At 46.4% G+C, this 19,409-nt stretch overlaps 1 protein-coding gene across 1 annotated transcript in view; it reads right to left on the bottom strand.

Moving 5' to 3' along the window:
- Nucleotides 1-7,222, bottom strand: part of LOC128345526 (unconventional myosin-Ia-like) — a 71,520-nt gene extending 64,298 nt beyond the window's left edge. The window contains exon 1 of the mRNA XM_053297582.1: nucleotides 7,120-7,222. The gene's annotated coding sequence lies outside the window, so the exon portion shown is untranslated. The remainder of the gene's footprint in view (nucleotides 1-7,119) is intronic.
- Between the last annotated feature and the right edge of the window lie 12,187 nt (nucleotides 7,223-19,409).

Here is a 19,409-nt window from a genome sequence, read left to right as displayed (position 1 = left end):
CTTGCTGCTCTTTAAAAAAAGCCTGGGGGAGGAGGTGCCGAACATGTCATTTGCCCTGACACCTACAGCATCCTGAAGAACTCTTTTATCCAGCCTGTTTATAACAGCTCTTCCAAGAATGGAAACCAGGACTTCCTCTGGTAACTTGGCCCACCTTCCAGGTATTCTTATGGGTAGGAAATCTTGCCATTGCACCACAGACATCTTCCTCTTCCTTTAATTCAAGCCTACCTTACTCTCCCCTCTATAGTCACCGAGAACAATGACTGGTTGCTTTTCCGACTGCAGCAACTTCTACCTTGGAAAAGTTAACTCTTTCCCCAGATTTTTAATTTTCCAGTGGCTTTTGCCTTCCAAACAAGCGGCAGTCTGGGTTATTCTCAGCCCTGTTTTCATGATGTACCAAGGATGGGTAAGTTTAAACACATGTATGGGAGGGGAACAGGATCACAGCAGCAACCAATCAATTTATTACAGCCATAGGCCATACAGGGATCACAGCAGCAGAAAGCCCCACCTCCAACCTCCACACATTTGTCTGCATGGTGCGTATGCATGTGTAACTGCTCTCTCTGCACAATCTAGAACTCCAGAAAAACAGGGGCCCCGATAGCAGGAGCAGGGTTCTTGGGTGCAAGCCAAGAACCCTGTATGTGTGCAGTTTTCCATGCATTGACTCCAAGCAGACATTGCACTGTACACATGGCGATCTCCCCACTACATCAATTCACTTCCCTTGACTATGCTGAGAGAAGTTTATTTTGAAAATCAGCATGCATCCATTCCCTCTTGTAAACATTGCACCCATTTTTATACACATTACAGATGCTGAGTGCAACACGTTAAGAGACTTATGGAGAGTCCTATGTGTATACACAGCATGCAGGCATTCAGCTAAACATACACAGCAGGGTGCTCCTCTACCCCCAGTTCACTTATGCTGAATATTTCGCATGAAATCACTGTTTGTTCCTGATCTGTATCACGAACTAGAGGAGTGGTTCTCAACCTGGGGGCCTCCAGATATTGCTGAACTACAACTCCCATCAGCCCCAGCTACAATTTATTGCAGGAAGTGCTCCAAGAGACTTGCAGCAAGTGTAGCAAAATTTATCAAAAGCATCTACAGTTTGTAAATGCAGCAGTTTCAAGCAACACATCAGGATCTTCACTGGCAACATATCATGCGCCCCAGAGCCCTGCTAAACAGACCCCAGCAAATGTCTTGGGAAATGCATCCCTTTTCTCAATGGGCAACCAAAAAAGATTATATAGCAAGAGTCCCAGCCAGATCTCCTGCTAAAGGGAGTTCCAAAGCATAGATGCCACCACAGAAGAGTGGTAATAAATTGACTGATTAGTGAATTGGTGCTTCTGTCTTACTCCTCTTCTCAATAAGCATTCAGAGCAGCTTCAAAAAGCCATTTTGCATGAAAAAACCATAATAATTAATAAACCTCCTGTCTCAGCTCTCTCTGAAAGGTTCTGCTCGGCATCCACTCAGAGTAAAAGAAGGAATGCCATGCTGCCTCCTCGGATAACCTATATGGAAGGAGGTATGCCCTAAGGGACAGAGGGCTCTGGTGATCAGCTGCTCTCTGGGGTCTCAGGCAGGGATCTTTCTTGACCCTGTAGCCACCTGGGATGCTTTTGGTTGGAGATGCCAGAAATCAACCTTTTCCAGACAAACCATGTGCTTTGCCACTGAGCTACCGTATACTCATTTGGCAGCAACAGGAAGGAGCATGTGCATATTGAAGAAATGTATGAAGAGTACAAGGACACTAAGGGGCAAACCAAAATGGGGCAGATATAACTTCTTCACACTATACAAAATTCCTACACAAACTGCAGTTCCATCCAAAACCAAGGCTGCAGTCCTAAACACATTTTCAAGGCCCATCAAACACCCAAGGACTTGCTTTTGAGTAAACATGCACAGAACTGCTCTGTAGGCTAGGATCCTAGGCATACTTGCTCCCTAGTAATTGTACACTGCCGACATGGATGTCCTGGGATGGGGTGGGTGGGTAAGGGGAGGCAGTCGCCATCATCCCTCCAGATTGAGCCCATCCCCAATGAATTCAATGGAGCTCACTCCCAGCTATCTGTGTATAGGATTGCAGCCTCCCCCACTCCCTGGAAGAAGTCCTGCAAATGCCCGTGCACAGCTAGTAATTAGTACACTGCCGGTCAGCATAGACAATACTGAGCTAGATGGATCAAGGGTCTGACTCAGTATAAGGCAGTTTCCTACACTCCTATGAAATCTAGTGGAGTTCAATGTGACTTCCTCCTTAGTGTCCCACTGAGCTCATTTCTTAGGAAGCTGTCTTATATAGAGTCAGACTCGTGGTCCATCTAGCTCAGTATTAAGGTTGTCCTCGTGACTATAACAAGGGTGGGGAGGACAGGGTTGAACCTACCTCCTCCCCCTCCGCAGACAAGCAAGGAGTTCTTCTTCGGTGTGCCATTGCACACCCACATAATCCATGCTGCTCCCGGCAGTGCATATCACTAGAGGCTGGGAAAACTAGTCCTAGCCTCCAGAAATCCCATCATGCACTGCATGATGAGCATGGTGCATTGGTGGATTCCCCTGTGAATCCTACCTTTCCCCAGATGAGCAAGGAGCGCTTCTCCAGCAAGCCATCGCACGCCCACACGATCCATGCTGATCCTGGCAGCACAGATCACTGGAGGCTGGGAAAATGAGTCCCAGCCTCCAGAAATCCCATAAAGCACCATGCAACAAGCTTGGTGCAATGGCAGATTCCCCCATGAGTCGTGCACTCAGGCTATATGCAAGCTGAGCCAACATGATCCTAAACCTGGGGTTGAGGATGCGCTCATGCCCTCTAACCCCGGTTAAAAGTTGAGCTAGCAGGGGTGGAAGCATTGGGATTGGGAGCTATCACGGTGCTCCACACAAGCAGCCCAACCAGACTGGGCTTCCCTAGCCTGGGTTGGGCTGTTCGTGTGAATAGCCCCATTGTCTAAACTTACTGGCAGCAGCTTCTCCAAGGCAGGAGTCTTTCCAAGCCCTACCTGGAGATGTCAGGGATTAGATCTGGGACCTTCTGCATGCAAAGCAGATGCTCTTCCACTAAGCTACAGCCCCATGCCCATTTCCTTCTGGGTAAACATGCCTAGGACCATGCTGTGATAGCACATGTGAAAACAATGTGTCCTATGCTGGGAAGCCACAACCAATCATGGTTTCCCAATGTAGGGATGTGCAGAACATTCCACAGTCAGAATGTTCTGACTTGACATTTTGAAGGTTCCAGGCTCGGAACAGAACATCCTTCAAATGGACCTGTTCTGAACTCAGAACGGAATGCAAAATGGTGCTCTTCTGGCCTCTGCACACACGTGGCGGCCATTTGCATGGTCAGCACCACCACACAAATGGCCACTGTGAATGCACAGAGGCCAGAAGAGTACCATTTTGCTTTCCAAAAAGGAGTTTGGAATGTTCAGACACGGAACAGGGTCGTTCTGTCAGAACAACCGGCTCGACCGGTTGTTCCGATGAAATATTCAGTGGATTTAGGGTTTTGTTCCAAGCTCGGAACAGAACACTAAATCTGTTTCATGCACATCCCTATCTCAATGTATAGGCAGCAAACTGTGCCCACATGCGATAGTCACATGGAATGATCCATACAGAGTTGCATGCTAATTCCTACATCGTTGTGGTTTCCATGTAAATATTTTGTAGCATTTCAAACATCCTTAACAAATAAGTTATTGTTCAGAAGGAACTTAGTATGGATTACACAAACTTTCTTCCTTGGGTTTGTGCCAGATCCTGCATCAGTATATAACAACAGGATCTGTAATCAAATGCCTTCTGTTGTTAAGGTCAGGAGATCAGCACACCATCAGCTTCTAGAGAGAGAAAAATTAAACATCACTTGCTTTTATAGCACTTTATAAAAGCACCAACCTTCACCTTTGATTTATAAGGCTGCCTATGGACTCTGTACAAGTGCCATAAAACCTCAGGATTGAACCTTATCAGTCCTGCTTGAATAAAGTTCATTTCTGAAGCAAAAACGTTTTGCTCCCTCAACTGATTAGGTTTGGTTCAAAAGGAGATTTGAACCTCTACCTTCTGGGAGTAGGAGATCAGGCTGTCAATATCCATAACACTTCACACAAGTCTACCGAGCAAGCTGAACTACAGTGTGCCTTAAAAGCTGGAAATACCTTGAGGACTAGTGCCACAAGACCAAAACCTGAGAGGGTGCTCTTCTGTGTCCACGTCATAAAGCAGTCCTCCTTCCGCCAGGAGGCTTTACTTCTAGTCTAACAACCCAAGTAGCAGGCAGGTTCACATAGGAAGCAGCCCGAGTCAGCCCACTCGTCTGACTGGCAGCAGCTTGGCCCATTTGGCCCTTCTCTGACTGGCAGTGGCCCTCCATGAACTCTGGCAGGGATGATTACTACCTGATATCCTTGGAGGTGCTGGGAAACTCCACATGCTCTGTTACTGACTTATATGGCCCTCCTCCACAGCTCTTTCCCAGCCCCGCTGCTTGAGAGACATTCATGGGAGATGCTCATTACTGACCCTGGGACTTCCCACGTGCCAAACACATGCTCCACCACGGACCTATGGACCCTTCCCAGGCTCCTCAGGCCCATGCCACAGGTCATGCTTGTATGCAGAAGGTCCTAGATTACCTCCCTGGCATCTCCAAGATAAGGCTGAGAGAGATTCCTGCCGGCAACCTTGGAGAAGCCGCTGCCAGTCTGTGAAGACAATACTGAGCTAGATAGACCAATGGTCTGACTCAGTATATGGCAGCTTCCTGTGTTCCTAGGAATAGTCACCCAGCACAGACTGGGGCCTCCCTAGCAACTGCTGGTGACTCCTGAAGGGAAATGGTTCTTCTTTGAGAAGCACAAATTTAGACTAAACAACATGCCCACACACTCTGAAGTTACAACGCACACCATCGCAGCCGATTCTCTCTAGATGAGTCATAAAAGCCTTGTGGGCAATCCGCCAGGTTGCAGACAATGGGCACTGGGGAAATTAAAATATTTAATAACAAGAGGCAGGTGGGGGGTGGGGGGAGGCTTCCTCATCAAAGGCAGGGAGTGGCTGGTGGGACATGAGCACAGATCAAAGTCCATTGGTAGATCACTTCACCACTAGCAGCAATGCTTTTTAAAAAAACTACTTCTTCAACGTGTCGTCGTGGTGGGATGGGCATCATCATTCTGCCATGACTGTCCCCATTCATAAATACCCACGTTCCCCTGTAATGTATGTAGCATTTTCCATTTGTAAAGTGCTTTACTTAATATTGTTCTCTCTGTCTCTCTCTCTCACACACACACACCCCACAAAGTGCTGCTTATACTCTGAACAGGAGAGATGGGGAAAGTATGCCCCACCACACCCCACACCCCCTGGCTAGCTGGCAGCATCTGCTACTGGGGCTTAAGGTTTCCCGGCTCTCATCAGGACTCAGTTCCCAGAACCCTGTGTATGCAATGTCATAATTGAATCTTGGATTTTGTGAAAGATGTTGCAGATCCTCCTCTTTCCCAAGTGGTGGAAAGAGGGGCATAGCTAGGGGAGAGAGGGCCCGTGTTCGCCCATCTCCCCAGTGGCCCCTCCGAGTGAGGGAGATAATGAAGGAAATAGGGAGGGGTGGAGCTGGGGGCCCCCTCAGGGACCGAGGGCCCCGGGTTCTTTGAACCCATCCGCTCCATTATAGCGACACCCCTGAGAGAAAAGTTCCAAGCCCAGTTTGGATTCAGTTTCCTTTGGGCAAGAAGAGCTCACTAGAAACTTATGGTGTATTTATCATATTTGCTTTCACAACAAATATACAAGCAGGGCTTATGCATAATCAGAGGCAAACAGCAGGCATTCATGCAAGGAAGCTGATCCACCACCTTGGGGCCGGAGGGGAAGAGAGAGAGACTTTGCATCTCTCCCCCCCCCCCCAAACTGTGAACGACTGCTTCTTCACCCTCTCTCCACTGGAAGTAAATCACTACACTTACTTGGATGAGAACTGGACGAGAATTGGTGGTGGGACCAAAACTTGCACTGCACCCCTGGCATTGGATGGCCAGGGCCTTATTGGCAGTGACCTTGAAGAGGGGTGTGTGTATGCATGGGCGCACAACGTGCATGCATCTCTCTGTGCAGAGATACACTGCACCACCCCCACCCCGTGAGATCCTTGCAGTGTAAGAGCCCTCCTTCTCCCCTCCCCCCGAACACACATGGTGCCCCTTTCCCGAGGGATGTCCCTTTCCCCAAGCATTGATAGCTATGTTCTTCAAAGAGTTTTGAGTGACCATCATGGGTTATTAAGTGACCATCACTGGTTATTAACTAGTTATCGGCCTAACAAAGAAATCTGGGCTAGCAATGGCAATGACAATCAGGAAAAATGCCTCTGGGAATGTGCAGAGTGATTCCTCACCACAGCCACTGAGCACTCACAGCTTGTCCCTGTGCACTTGAAATCAAGGAGCAGGACTTCCAAGAGATGTGGTATGGTTTCTATTGAGCTTGAACCCCAGTACTTTCCTGTTGAGCAATTAAGCACGGTCTAGCTGCAAGAGCTGAGCTGCTTCCCCCACCCCACCCCACCCCACTGCAAGATATACCTTTGCTCCTCCTCGCTTCCCAACCAACTTATTTTTTTTAAAAACAACTTCCGTGTGCTCAAACATGGAAGCGATTTCTTTGTCTTAGCTGTATCTCCATACAAGGCTCTTGGCTTCTCCCTAGGAAGTATGTGGAGTGGGGGGGGGGGGTGCAGAATAAGCTTCTAACGCTTCCTCTCAAGATCAGAAACAAGACAGATTATTAAGTGCATGGGGATTTCCTACAGACAGAAGCTGCTTCCCTGAAGGGGAGAGGACTGTTTTTGCAATAATGTGGAGAGGATGCCTGCCCAGAAAACAAACAGCCTCTCAAGGATGTAGATTTCCTATTTGACAGAGGAGGGGGAAATGGAATCGACCCTGGTGTGCAAAGCCCTGGGAGGACGGCGGCGAAGTAGTCTAATCTGCAAGAGAGAATAAAGTTGACAGGAAGGGAGCCATGCACTATGGAGGGATATTAAGGCAGGTACTCACCCCTGAGCAAGATGTCCTATCGCTCTGTGCAGCCCCAGACCAATTTGTCCACTCTAGTCCTGGGTAGGATCCAGGAGAGCAATGAAGCAACCCCTGCTCAGCAGGAGCTGTCCATGGTTTGTGACTTCTGAACAGCCAGGTCTCACTCACAGCAATATTTTTTTTTTTTTTGGCCACACCTACTTCCTGCCTACACTGCCTGCCACCAATGACCTCTTCTGCCTCTCAGAGCAGAGGGCTGCAAAGTCAGCAGGGTTAATCATTACATTTTAGCAAAGTGCCCATCAGTATGATGGATGATGGATGCGTGTGAGGAGGGGAGAAGGAGGGCTCTTACATTGCAAGGATCTCACGGGAGTGCAGTGCATCTCTGCATAGAAAGATGTATGCACATTTTGTGACCATGCATACACACACCCCTCTTCATGGTCACTGCCAATAAGGCCCAGGCCATCCAATGTCAGGGGTGTAGTGCATGTTTTGGTCCCACCATAAATTCTATCTCCAAGTAAGTGCAGTTATTTACTTTCCTCCTTAGCGATGAAAAGCGTCTGTCCACTTCTATGGGATAAAGTGAGAGGGGAGCACTCAGAGGCATCCCTGGCATGGAGGTCAACCCCAATCCTTGCTCCTTTTGACCCTAGTAATTAAGGGTCACATTTGGACTTCCCTGCGTTGTCCTTTATTTGCATTGCACCAACCTCAGTTCTGTGTGTTGGTCAAGCAGAAGGAAACGGTGGTCCACAGGCCAAATCAGAGACCTGAAGAAACTTTATCCAGCCTCTGGTGAACCTATTGAGTTTTAATCAAGGTAAAAAAAAGAAAAAGGAAAGGAAAAGCAGCAACAGTTCTGCATGGGTATTACTGAGTATATGTGCTAAATGTTGTATTTTAGGGTACATTGTATCTAGTATACAGAGTTGTATATATTGCTACATTTTTATATGTAACAATGTTGCTTTGAGCACAGTTCGCTGTAGGAAAGTGGCAAATAAAGCAAACAACTTCACACACACACACACACACACAAGCTTGCAGTTTGCAAGCATACGTCCTATACCACAAAGTCCAGACTGTGTGTGTAAATGTGCCCAGGAAAACTGCCAAAGTTTCTTGGACCCTAACCCCAACCATGACAACCCTCCTGCCTGCACTAACCCTAACCCATTTTTTCCCCAATGGGAGAGTTTTCCTGCATTTTCCTGGGAATTTAATGAATTTTCCTGGGGTTTTCCAGTTTTTATAGTAGTTTGGGCAAGGCCTGGAACTTACCTGCAAAAACAGCATGTTTCTTTTGTGGACCAACTTTTGTTTTCTTTTCCCAGACCAAACCTCTTTTGTGGTTTGGTCCAGGAGTTTCATGCAAGCCAATGAGTCCCAAGCAGTTTTATATTATAGATAAAACAGGCACATAGGTATAATTGAGCCGGGGCGGGGGGGCAGGAGAGACAAATGTCCCATGGCCACTGCCAGCACACTCCCCCTGCTCTCACCCCCATGCTCTTCCTATTGGGGCATTTGGACACCAGGTGCCCAATGTTGACATGCTGCCACCCCTTCTGTAAGCTATGGGGCCTGCCTGCCTTTGTGGTCCCCACCAACTGTCTAGTCACTCACCTGCCACTGTCAGCCTACCTCCCTTGGCCAACCGCAAGATATTATAATCACACCAGGGCACCAGCTCGTGCTAGTGCAGTGACATCATTTGACTGCTACATGGTCCAGCAAAGGGGAGCAGGATGGGTGGCAGCAGGCACCCCAAATCTAGCCCTGGGGCCACCCTCATCATTGCTCCACCAGTAATATAAAACCAGCAGATCCAGACTCACCACTGGTTAATACCCAGTCATGACAAAGTGCAATTGAAACCAAACAAGTCAATGGTAATCATGGATTGATTTAAATCCAATGGAAGTTAGTCATGACTAGCTTAATCCGGATGTTGCCTGCCATGTAATATTTCAATCTTATTCTTAGGATGCTGAGTTCTGGGCAAGAGACCAGTTTCTATGCTTGTGCAGTATAATCATGTAACACAACCCTGCCTTTGGTGTGATTATGCAAAGCTGACTCAGGACATTTTGGTGCCTGAAGCAGAAAAGCCCAACAGCACTTTCCCCTCTCGTCGGGGTGGGCCCTACTAGCTCAGCAGAAGAGCACCTGCTTTGCAATGTTGAAAGTCCCAGGTTCGGTTCCTGGCAGCATCTCCAGGTAGGTCAGGAGAAGGCTCCTGCTTGAGACCCTCGAGAGCCACTGCCAGTCACTATGGACAATACTAAGCTAGATGGACAAATGGTCTGACTCAATATAAGGCAGCTTCCTAGCTTTCACTGAGGAAGGACCAAAGCTTAGTGGCAGACCATCTGAGCATGCAGAAGGTCCCAGGTTCAATACATGGTATCTCCAGGTAGGGCTGGGGAAGACTTCTGCCAGTCAGTGTTGACTGTACGAAGTTAGATGGACCAATGGTCTGACACTGGATAAGGCAGCTTCCTAGGTTCCTGTGGTTTTTTAAAAACCAGGAAGCAACAAATTAAGACCAAGTCAGCTTCTCTCATTAGGGATGTGCACAAAACCGGTTTGCCCAGTTCGGTTCGAATTCGAACCAGGTTCGAACCAGGAGGGGGTGGTTCAGTTTTGGTTTTGCTCGAACCTCCCCCGGTTCGGTTTGAATTTGAACAAATTTGAACCGATTTGAACCAGTTAGAACTTGTTTTGACACCCAAAAATTGGTAGGATGGTAGCTGCCACCGAGGGGTACCTGCCACCCAAACCCCAAAGCAATCGGACACTCGTATGATTTTTTATGAATTTTTGAACATTATTTCTATTTTTTTCTCATAGGATATAATGGGATTCCAACCAGCCCAGTAATCCTTATTATGGAGCACCCATGGTTGCCAACAACCATGCAAACCCTGAAGCAATGAGACACCCCTATGATTTTTTATGAATATTTGAAATATTTTTAATTATTTTTCTCATAGGGTATAATAGGATCTGAACCAGCCCATATCCCCTATTGTGGAGCACCAAGGGGCACAAAAGTGGGTTAGGTGGTAGACAACCAGGGGTGCCTACTATCCACAAAGTTCCAAGGCAATCGGACACTTCGCTGATTATTGGTGAATTTTAAAATTATTTTGGAATTCCTCATAGAGAATAATGAGGATTGCAGTAAATGTATAGCTTCACGTCGGGGGCAAAGGGGTGGCCTAGAGCAGAGTGTGGTGGGTGGTAGTGCCCAAGGGGGGCCAGGTAGCTATCAGAATTATTTGAAAAGAATTTGGCAAAGGGCTGGTTTTTAAGTGATTTTTGAAGTTTATGTGTCTTTAAGGTTAGCAATGAGAGTGGATTCATGGTTTGTCATTGAAAATCTTATATGCTACCAAAGAATCTATACTCAGAACACTTCAGAAACAACAAAACCCAGTACCCCATGGGTTAGCAACCCATGGAGGTGGTTGGCACCCTTGCTCTGGGCCACCCCAGCACCCCCCACAAGTGCAGTCATGGGGCTGCTGAAACCTCCATTCTTCCCTATGGAGAAAAACCTTAAAGCCACTTGTGGGGTGCTGGGGTGGCCCAGAGTGAGTGGTGGTCTAGTGCAAAGAGGGTGCCAACCACCCCCATGGGTTGCTAGCCCATGGGGTACTGGGTTTTGTTGTTTCTGAAGTGTTCTGAATGTAGATTCTTTACATTTGCTGACACCTCCATGCTTCTTTATGGAGAAAAACCTTAAAGACGTGTAAACTTCAAAAATCACTTAAAAATCAGCCCTTTACCCAATTCCTTTCAAATAGCTCTGATAGCTTCCTTGCCCACCCTAGGAACTACCACCCACCACACTCCACTCTACGACACCCCTTTCCCCCCGACGTGAAGCTATCTATACATTTGCTGTAATCCTAATTATTCCCTATGAGGAATTCAAAAATACTTTAACAATTCACCAATAATCAGAGTGTCCAATTGCCTTGGGGTTTTGTGGGTGGTAGGCACCCCTGTATGTCTACCACCCACCCCGCCTTTGTGCCCCTAGGTGCTCCACAATAGGGGATATTGACTGGTTCTGGTCCCATTATACTCTATGAGAAAAATAATTGAAAATATTTCAAATATTCATAAAAAATTGTAGTACTGTCCGATTGCTTCAGGGTTTGGGTGGTTGTTGGCACCCATGGGTGCTCCACAATAAGGTATAATGGCCTGGTTTGAGTCCCATTATACCCTATGAGAAAAAAATTAAAATAATTTTCAAAAATTCATAAAAAGTCATACTAGTGTCCGATTGCTTTGTGTGGCAGGTACCTCTGGGTGCCAGCTACCATCTTACCAATTTTTGGATGTCCAAACTGGTTCAAACTGGTTCAAACCGGTTCGAATCGAACCACCCCCTGGTTCAGTTCGAATTCGAACCTGCAGCTCGAACCTGATGGCTAGTTCGGTTCGAATTCGAACCTTTGAACCACCCTGGTTTGAATTCAAACCGGTTCGCACATCCCTATCTCTCATGTGTAGATTTAATTTCAATTAGGCACAACAAGAGCTTGTTTAATCTCCTTCCTCCCTTCACAGGCATACAGGCAGTTCTATTTATTATAAAACAAAACAAAACCCAGAAGCTTATTTAATGCTGTCTTTAAAAATAAAAGAACCCCCACTCAAACAAACAAAGAAACAAGATGATGTTCTAGATAAGCGGTTTCATTCATGGGGAAGTAGTAAAACAATCTTAGTAGCTTTGTGGATGAGACAGGGCCAAATGACACGTGACTTGAGAGGTCCATGATTGGATCTCCTGACCAGCTGTGGTGGGGTGGGCAGTTTGGCTCAGGACCATGCTGCTGGGTGGTGGTGAACTCTTTCCCCATTTCCCCAATTTAAAGCACTACCTCCCCGCTGAGGGGAAAACATACCAACCATCACAGAGTACAGGAACAAGTACGTATTCTAGGTTGTCCCTTCCGCAGCTAGTAAATTGGGGCTGCAGTATGGGAGAAAAGGGTGAGACTCCCACCCACAGCATCACAGACCCAATACAAACTGGGACCCAAGGGGGCTGCTTGCAGCAAAGTAAAAAGATGTCAGGAGATCCAGTCACAGACAGACCTCCTATCCCACTTGGCCCTCAGTCGATCAGGCACGGAGGTACACACCACACATCTTCATATATCTATATAATTATATGGCAGTGGGGTTGCTAATACTCCAGCATTGGCCTGGGGTCTCCAGGGACTGACATCAGTCTCCAGGTGACTGGTGCCACCTGAAAGAAAGCCATGAAAAATATTGTGGGAGAAATACCTTCCGTCAGAGTCGGCAACCCGATCAGGGCATAGGAAAGTTGGAGGCAGGCCCCCCTGCTGGCCCCCACCCACTATTCACCTCTGGGAGAGAGCAATGTGAAGTGATTCTGTATTGCAGTGCTGGCCATGCCCCTTGCGCCGGCATCAGAAGCACCACATTGACACAGAGGTCATGGCTGGCATCGGGGCATGGATATGCCACCTGTCCCCAGTGCTCTCTCCCGTTATTTTCCTGTGTGTGTGGAATTAGTTTTGTTCTGGGTGGCACCATCAAGTCAGTGTGTGCGCACCTGCATTCAGAATGGGGCCTTCCTGATTCAACTTGAGTGCGATCTAAAATTAATTGAGCAGGCATTAAAAAACAACAACACCCCAACTTGTGAGTGCACACATGTGCGCACACCTTAGAGGAAACAATGCCCGTCACCCTCTCCTAGTTGACAAGCAGTTCCTATTTCAGCTGGGTGCTTCTTTTTTCCTCCTTTGCTCAAGCACGAAAAGGGAAGCATGCGACTGGCAAATGAACCATTTGCTGACTAGAAGAGATGCAGGTGGCACAAGCATGCCCTGATGCCAGTCACTCCCCTGGGTGAATGTGCTTCTGACACCAGCACAAGGGTCATGGCCAACATTGCAACACAGAAGCACTATCCATCACCTTATCCCAGCTAGCAAGCCAGCCATTCATCAATTGCATGTCTGGGGAGGAAAGGAGTGAAGGGGTGCCCTGGGGGACTGAGGAGGACCCCCAGGTATCCCCATTTATTGGCAGCCCAGGACATTTGTCCACCTTATCCAGTTGTGGCTACACCACTGAACCCTATACTAGACTTATATGTTCCCTCTCCACACTGCGTGGGCACACATCATAGTTAATACCTCCTGCACCTGGATTCTAAGGGCTGATTCACAAACTATAGCGGTAATTGTCTCTGCAAAGGGAATCAGTCTCTCTAAGTGTTCAGAGACAGACACACTCCAGAAGGTTGCAATTCTCTGCAGCTCCTATAGCCTAGCCAACCAGCAAATTACCCTAACCAGCAAGTTATCTCACAACAATAGTCTGCCACCACAAAATGTGATTTTACTCTTAAATGAAGGCCAGAAGCCCTTCTAGGCTATACTTACAGAAACATGATATCTGGCTGTCCGTTGTACTTTGAATACAGAGCTGACTCATACAGTCTGCATAATTGCTTGGGGCAAAAAGAAAGGAAGAAGTTAAATAATGTGTGAATTAGACCAACAACAGAAAAGAAAAGGAGTGGCAGGGGGAACTTTCACTTGCAAAATCTGATAAGAACATAAGAACAGCCCTGCTGGATCAGGCCCAAGGCCTATCTAGTCCAGCATCCTGTTTTACACAGTGGACCACCAGATGCCTCCAGGAAAACCACAGGCAAGAGCTGATGGCCTCCTGCCCTCTCTCCTGCTGTTGCTCCCCTGCTTCTAGTATGTAGAGGCATCCTTCCTCTGAGGCAGGAAGTGGCCTATAGCCCTCAGACTAGTATCCATTGTTAGACTTGTTCTCCATGAATTCATCCAAACCCTTCTTAAAGCCATCCAGGCTGTTGGCAGAGAATTCCATAGATTGATTATGCATTGTGTGAAAAGGTACTTCCTTTTGTCGGTCCTAAATTTCTTGGCAATCAGTTTCATGGGATAACCCATGGTTCTAGTGTTATGAGAGAAGGAAAGAATTCTCTCTATCCAATTTTCCCACACCCTGCATGATTTTATAGACTTCTATCATGACTCCCCTCTGTCATCTTTTATCTAAACTAAAAAGCCCCAGGTGTTTTAGCCTTGCCTCGTAAGGAAGGTGCTCTAGGCCCCTGATCATATTGGTTACCCTCTTATGCACCTTTTCTAGTTCTATAATGTCCTTTCTGAGGTATAGTGACTAGGGATTCACGGTTTGATACCGAACCTGTTCGACATCGGACCGGTTCGATTCAATGGCTTAATATTGAATTGAACCCCTCCCCCAGTTCAATTCGATATCAAACTGAACCCCACCCCCTGGCCTGTTGGGGGGGGGGGCAGGATTCCAAAGTTTTTTTAAAAAAAATATTCACCCCCTCCAGGGGGTGGGTAACACTTCCACAGCCGCAGGAGTGTGTATCTCCAGAGGTAACCCTCCCAAGCCAGTCTCCATATATGCCCAAATCGCCCAGTTCAGGTGGTCTTCAGCCCATCGTGGCAGCCATTTTGGAGGCTGCCACACATGCCAAATAGCAATAGCAATAGCAATAGCACTTACATTTATATACCGCTCTATAGCCAGAGCTCTCTAAGCGGTTTACAATGATTTAGCATATTGCCCCCAACATTCTGGGTACTCATTTTACCGACCTCGGAAGGATGGAAGGCTGAGTCAACCTTGAGCCCCTGGTCAGGATTGAACTTGTAACCTTCTGGTTACAGGGCGGCAGTTTTACCACTGCACCACCAGGGGCTCCTTGGGCCTCTATGTGGCTGGGTCATGCGAACTGGTCGATTTGGGCATATACGGAGGCTGGCGGGGGGAGAGAGTACCTCTGGAGAAACACACCCCATGGTCACAGTAGTGCCGCCTGGATGGGGTGAGTGATTTTTTTTTAATCACGAAGCCCTCCCCACTGAACCTAACTTGGGGGTGGGAGTTGGGGGTGCCAAAACCAAACATGCCCAGTCCGATCCAAACTCAAACCAAACTGGGCAACCTGGTTTTGTACAGATCCCTAATGGTTACCACAACTGTACACAGTACTCAAATGTGGCCATGTCTGAGTTCTATATATGGCCATTATAATATTGGTAGTTTCATTTTCAATCTCCTTCCTAACAATTCCAAGCATGGAATAGGCCTTTTTCACAGCTGCCGAACAACGTGTCAATACTTTCAGTGAGCTGTCCATTACAACCCCAAGATCTCTCTCCTGGTCAGTCACCGACAGCTCAGACCCCGTCAGTGTATATGTGGGTTTTTTTTTGCCCTGATATGCATCACTTTACACTTGCTAACATTGAACCACATTTGCCATTTTGTCGCCCACTCACCCAGTTTATAAGGATCCTTTTGGAGTCCTCACAATCTGGTGTGGATTTAACTATCCTAAATAGTTTGATGTCATCTACAGATTTGGCCACCTCGCTGCTTACTCCAACTTCTAAATAATTTATGAATTATCTAGAAGCACTGGTCCCAGTACAGATCCCACTTTTTACTTCCCTTCATTTAAAGAACTGCCCACTTATACCAACACTCTGTTTCCTACCAGTTACCAATCCACACATTAACCTGTTCCCTTATGCCATGACTGCTCAGTTTTCTCAAGGTACTTCGATGAGGAACTTCATTAAAAGCTTTTTGAAAGTCCAGGTATACTACGTCAACTGGATCACCTTTATCTACACACCTGTTGACACTGCCAAAGAACTCCAAAAGGTTGGTGTGGCAAGATTTACCTTTATTTTATTTATCTATCAAATTTGTATGCAGCTTTCAACAACAGAAAAAGAAATCAAAACACAAAAGTAAAAACCTTAACACAACTTAAAACCACAATTAAATTAAAAAGCTTGGGTGAAAAGGTAAGACTTTAACGACTTTTTAAGAGTTGTCAGAGATGGGGAGGATCTCATCTCAGCAGGGAGTACATTCCAGAGTGTCTGGGCAGCAATAGAGAAGGTCCGTCTCTGCATAGCCACTAGACGAGCTGGTGGCAGCTGCAGGTGGACCTCTCTGGATGATCTCAATGGGCGATGGGGCTCATGGTGAAGAAGATGTTCTCTTAGCTGTCCAGGGCCTAAGCTATTTAGGGCTTTATAGGCTATAACCAACACTTTTGTACTTTGCCCGGAAACTCAGCAGCAGCCAGTGTAAGTCTTTTAGTATAGAAGTAATATGGTCTCCGAGATGACATGGAGACCAACCTGGCTGCCACATTCTGTACCAATTGCAGTTTCTGGGCTACATACAAAGGCAGCCCCACATAGAGTGCATCGCAGTAGTCAAGTCTGTAGGTTACTAGCATATGTGTACCACTGTTCTGAGATCATTAATCTCCAAGAAACGGACGCAACTGGCGTATCAGCTGAATCTGATAAACAGCAGCTCTGGCCACCGCCTCAACCTGGGACACCAGGGAGTAGGAATGTGCACGAACCTGTTCGAAGGCCCTTTTATGAACCTCTGAACAGGTTCAAACAAGGGGGGGTTGAAGTTCGAGGCCGGGGGTGTTTAAGGGCGGGGGAGGGTGCACTTACCCCTCCTGCTGCTCCCCCCCCCCGCCGGTGCTCGTTGCCATTAAAAGCTTTCGGGGCAGCAGCGTACCTCCCTGCTGCTCCTTCCCCCTGCTCAGTCAGAAGTGGCCGGAAGTACTGGGCATGCACCTGGGCAGTGGCAGGAGGGGTAAATACACCCTCTCCCGCCCTTAAAGTGACATCCCCACTGCCTTTGAACTGCCCTGCTGAGGTTCCGTGCACAGCCCTACCAGGGAGAGGTGTGAGTACAGGAGCACTCCCAGACTGCATCTGTTCCTCTGGGGGAAGTGTGACCCCATGAAGAATGGGCAGATCAAAATAATCTCTCATGTTCTGACCCCGCACAATTAGTACCTCCGTCTTATCTGGATTCAGTCTCAGATTGTTATCCCTCATCCGGCCCATCACTACCTCCATGCAGGCATTTAAGGAGGTTATGCCTTCTCCTGATGATGTTGACATGGAGAAAAAGCATACTGCTAACACCCTGCACCAAATCTCCCGATGATCTCTCCCAGTGATTTTATGTAGATGTTAAACAGCATCGGAGACAATATGGAGCCCTGAGGGATACCATACAAAAGTTCAGATTTTGAAGAACAACAGTCTCCAAGGGACACCATCAGGAATCTGCCCGAAAGGTAGGAGTGGAACCCGCAAAGCAGTGCCTCCCACCCCTAACCCCCTCAGACACTCCAGAAGGATACTATGGTTGATAGTATTGAAAACCACCGAGAGATCCAAAAGGACTAACAGAGTCACACTCCCTCTGTCAACTCCCAGTTGGAGATCATCCATCAGGCCAACCAAGGCAGTCTCCACCCCATAGCCCATCCGAAAGCCAGCCTGAAATGGGTCTAGATAAGCAGTTTCATTCAAGACTGTCTTTGCAGAAGCCATACTGGTTATCCTTCAGCAGGGCCTGTTCCTCTATATCAGGCCTGCTCAACTTAGGCCCCCCAGCTGTTTTTGGACTACAACTCCCATAATTCTCAGCCACAACAGCCAATAGCCAGGAATTATGGGAATTGTAGGCCAACATCTGCAGGAGGGCCAAAGTTGAGCAGGCCTGCTCTATATGCTTATAGAGCTTCAGATTCTGATACAAAAGACTATTCTGAAGCTGTCCAAGTCAGAAAATAAAACTAGAACCAAATCAAGGAGGAGTATAAAACATAGTAAATGTTTATCAAATCAAAGAGTATAAAACAAAGTAAATGTTTATAGCATAAAAGGTGATAAACCATACCGTGTTGTATAATGACAACACACTCTAAAATACCAAATTAAAAGAACAAAGTGTGTAGTGCTATATTTTCACAGTTGTTCTTTGGAAAGTATATATTTGTTCAGATTTTTTTTTTTAATAGATCAGATTTTTAACAAACAATTGGTAACACATACACCCTTTTAAAGAGGACTTTTCTTTTCTTTTCTTTTCTTTTTTGTTCCAATAAGGTTTTAATATTTGTCTGATTTTAACTGGGTCTAATTTTTAACTGAATTTTATTAATTTTGCATTGTTTTATCCATTGTATTGTTTACATAAATTCATGGTCTATCAACGACTACTAGTCTGAGGGCCACTGAATGAAACAGAATGTTGGACTAGATAAGCCTTGGGCCTGATCCAGCACGGTTGTTCTTATCCAGCTCATTCAAAGTAAGACTTCTTAATACAAATTATATCCCAATGCCTTTAACAAGGAAAACCTTTAAAAAAACAAAATACAACTACTCACAAAAAAAAAAAAAACACCTTGCAGATGTACTCAACAAGGACTGATTACACCTTGCACAAAATGTTTGGTTTCTGTTCTCTAGCTTGAATTTCTGGCTTATAAACATAAAACAGAACATGTTATGAACTGCATATAAGAGCATTTATGAAGTTTTTTTCAAAGATACAACTCTGTGAAAGATCCCTTAGAAACTGTTTCAAACGGATCCATATACACAGGTGTGATCCTTCAATACCTCTGCAGGCCAAAGACCTTAAAGTGACAGCCTGAAATGTAAACCCATATATAAAGATTTTAAAAACCCAAACAAACCACACACTCAGATGCTAATTTATAAGGGACTAGTTTCAAATTTATTGTTTTGACCTCTTGGAAACCAGCTGTGGATTGAACGAAGCCATATAATTCATTATTGAGTCAGACCATCCTTCCATCTAGCTCAGAACTGTGTCTACACTGAGTGGCAGTGGCTTTCTAAGTTTTAAGATAGGAGACTTTTCCCAGCCTGACCTGGGAGGAAACTAAGACCTTCTGCCTGCAAAGCATGTGCTCTACCATTGTGCTACAGCCTCTGTCTCCCCCATTATTAATTGCAGAACATGTTAATGAAATACCACAAAGAGTGAAATCTTCTGCTTCTATTGTGACAGTGTAAACATTCGTAATAGTGCTGTATCCAACAGCACACCAATGAACGTCCTTTAAAATCTACCGTTAGCTTAGTCAGTAACATGATACGGTAGCTCCCCAGCCAGCAAAGGGACAGATTAATAGTCCTGTGCATTCAGATGTAGAATGTGAAACCTCCTGAAATGACTTCCACCTTCCTCATTTGACTCCTGGGTAGTGGGACACATAAACAGTACAGAGATAACAAACAGTTCTTCATTGCTGTGCTTCTAAGTGCAAAGTCCCTCTGAGCTTTGAAGCAGTTCCAAAGTCTCCAGGTAGTAGTAGTCCCATGTCCCTTTGGGACAGAGAACTGTTTTCT

This window comes from Hemicordylus capensis, chromosome 2 (assembly GCF_027244095.1).
Source record: "Hemicordylus capensis ecotype Gifberg chromosome 2, rHemCap1.1.pri, whole genome shotgun sequence".
In the NCBI taxonomy this organism is placed as follows: Eukaryota; Metazoa; Chordata; class Lepidosauria; order Squamata; family Cordylidae; genus Hemicordylus; species Hemicordylus capensis.
The sequence above is the reverse complement of the archived record's forward strand: the minus strand, read 5'-3'. Positions and strand labels throughout refer to the sequence as shown.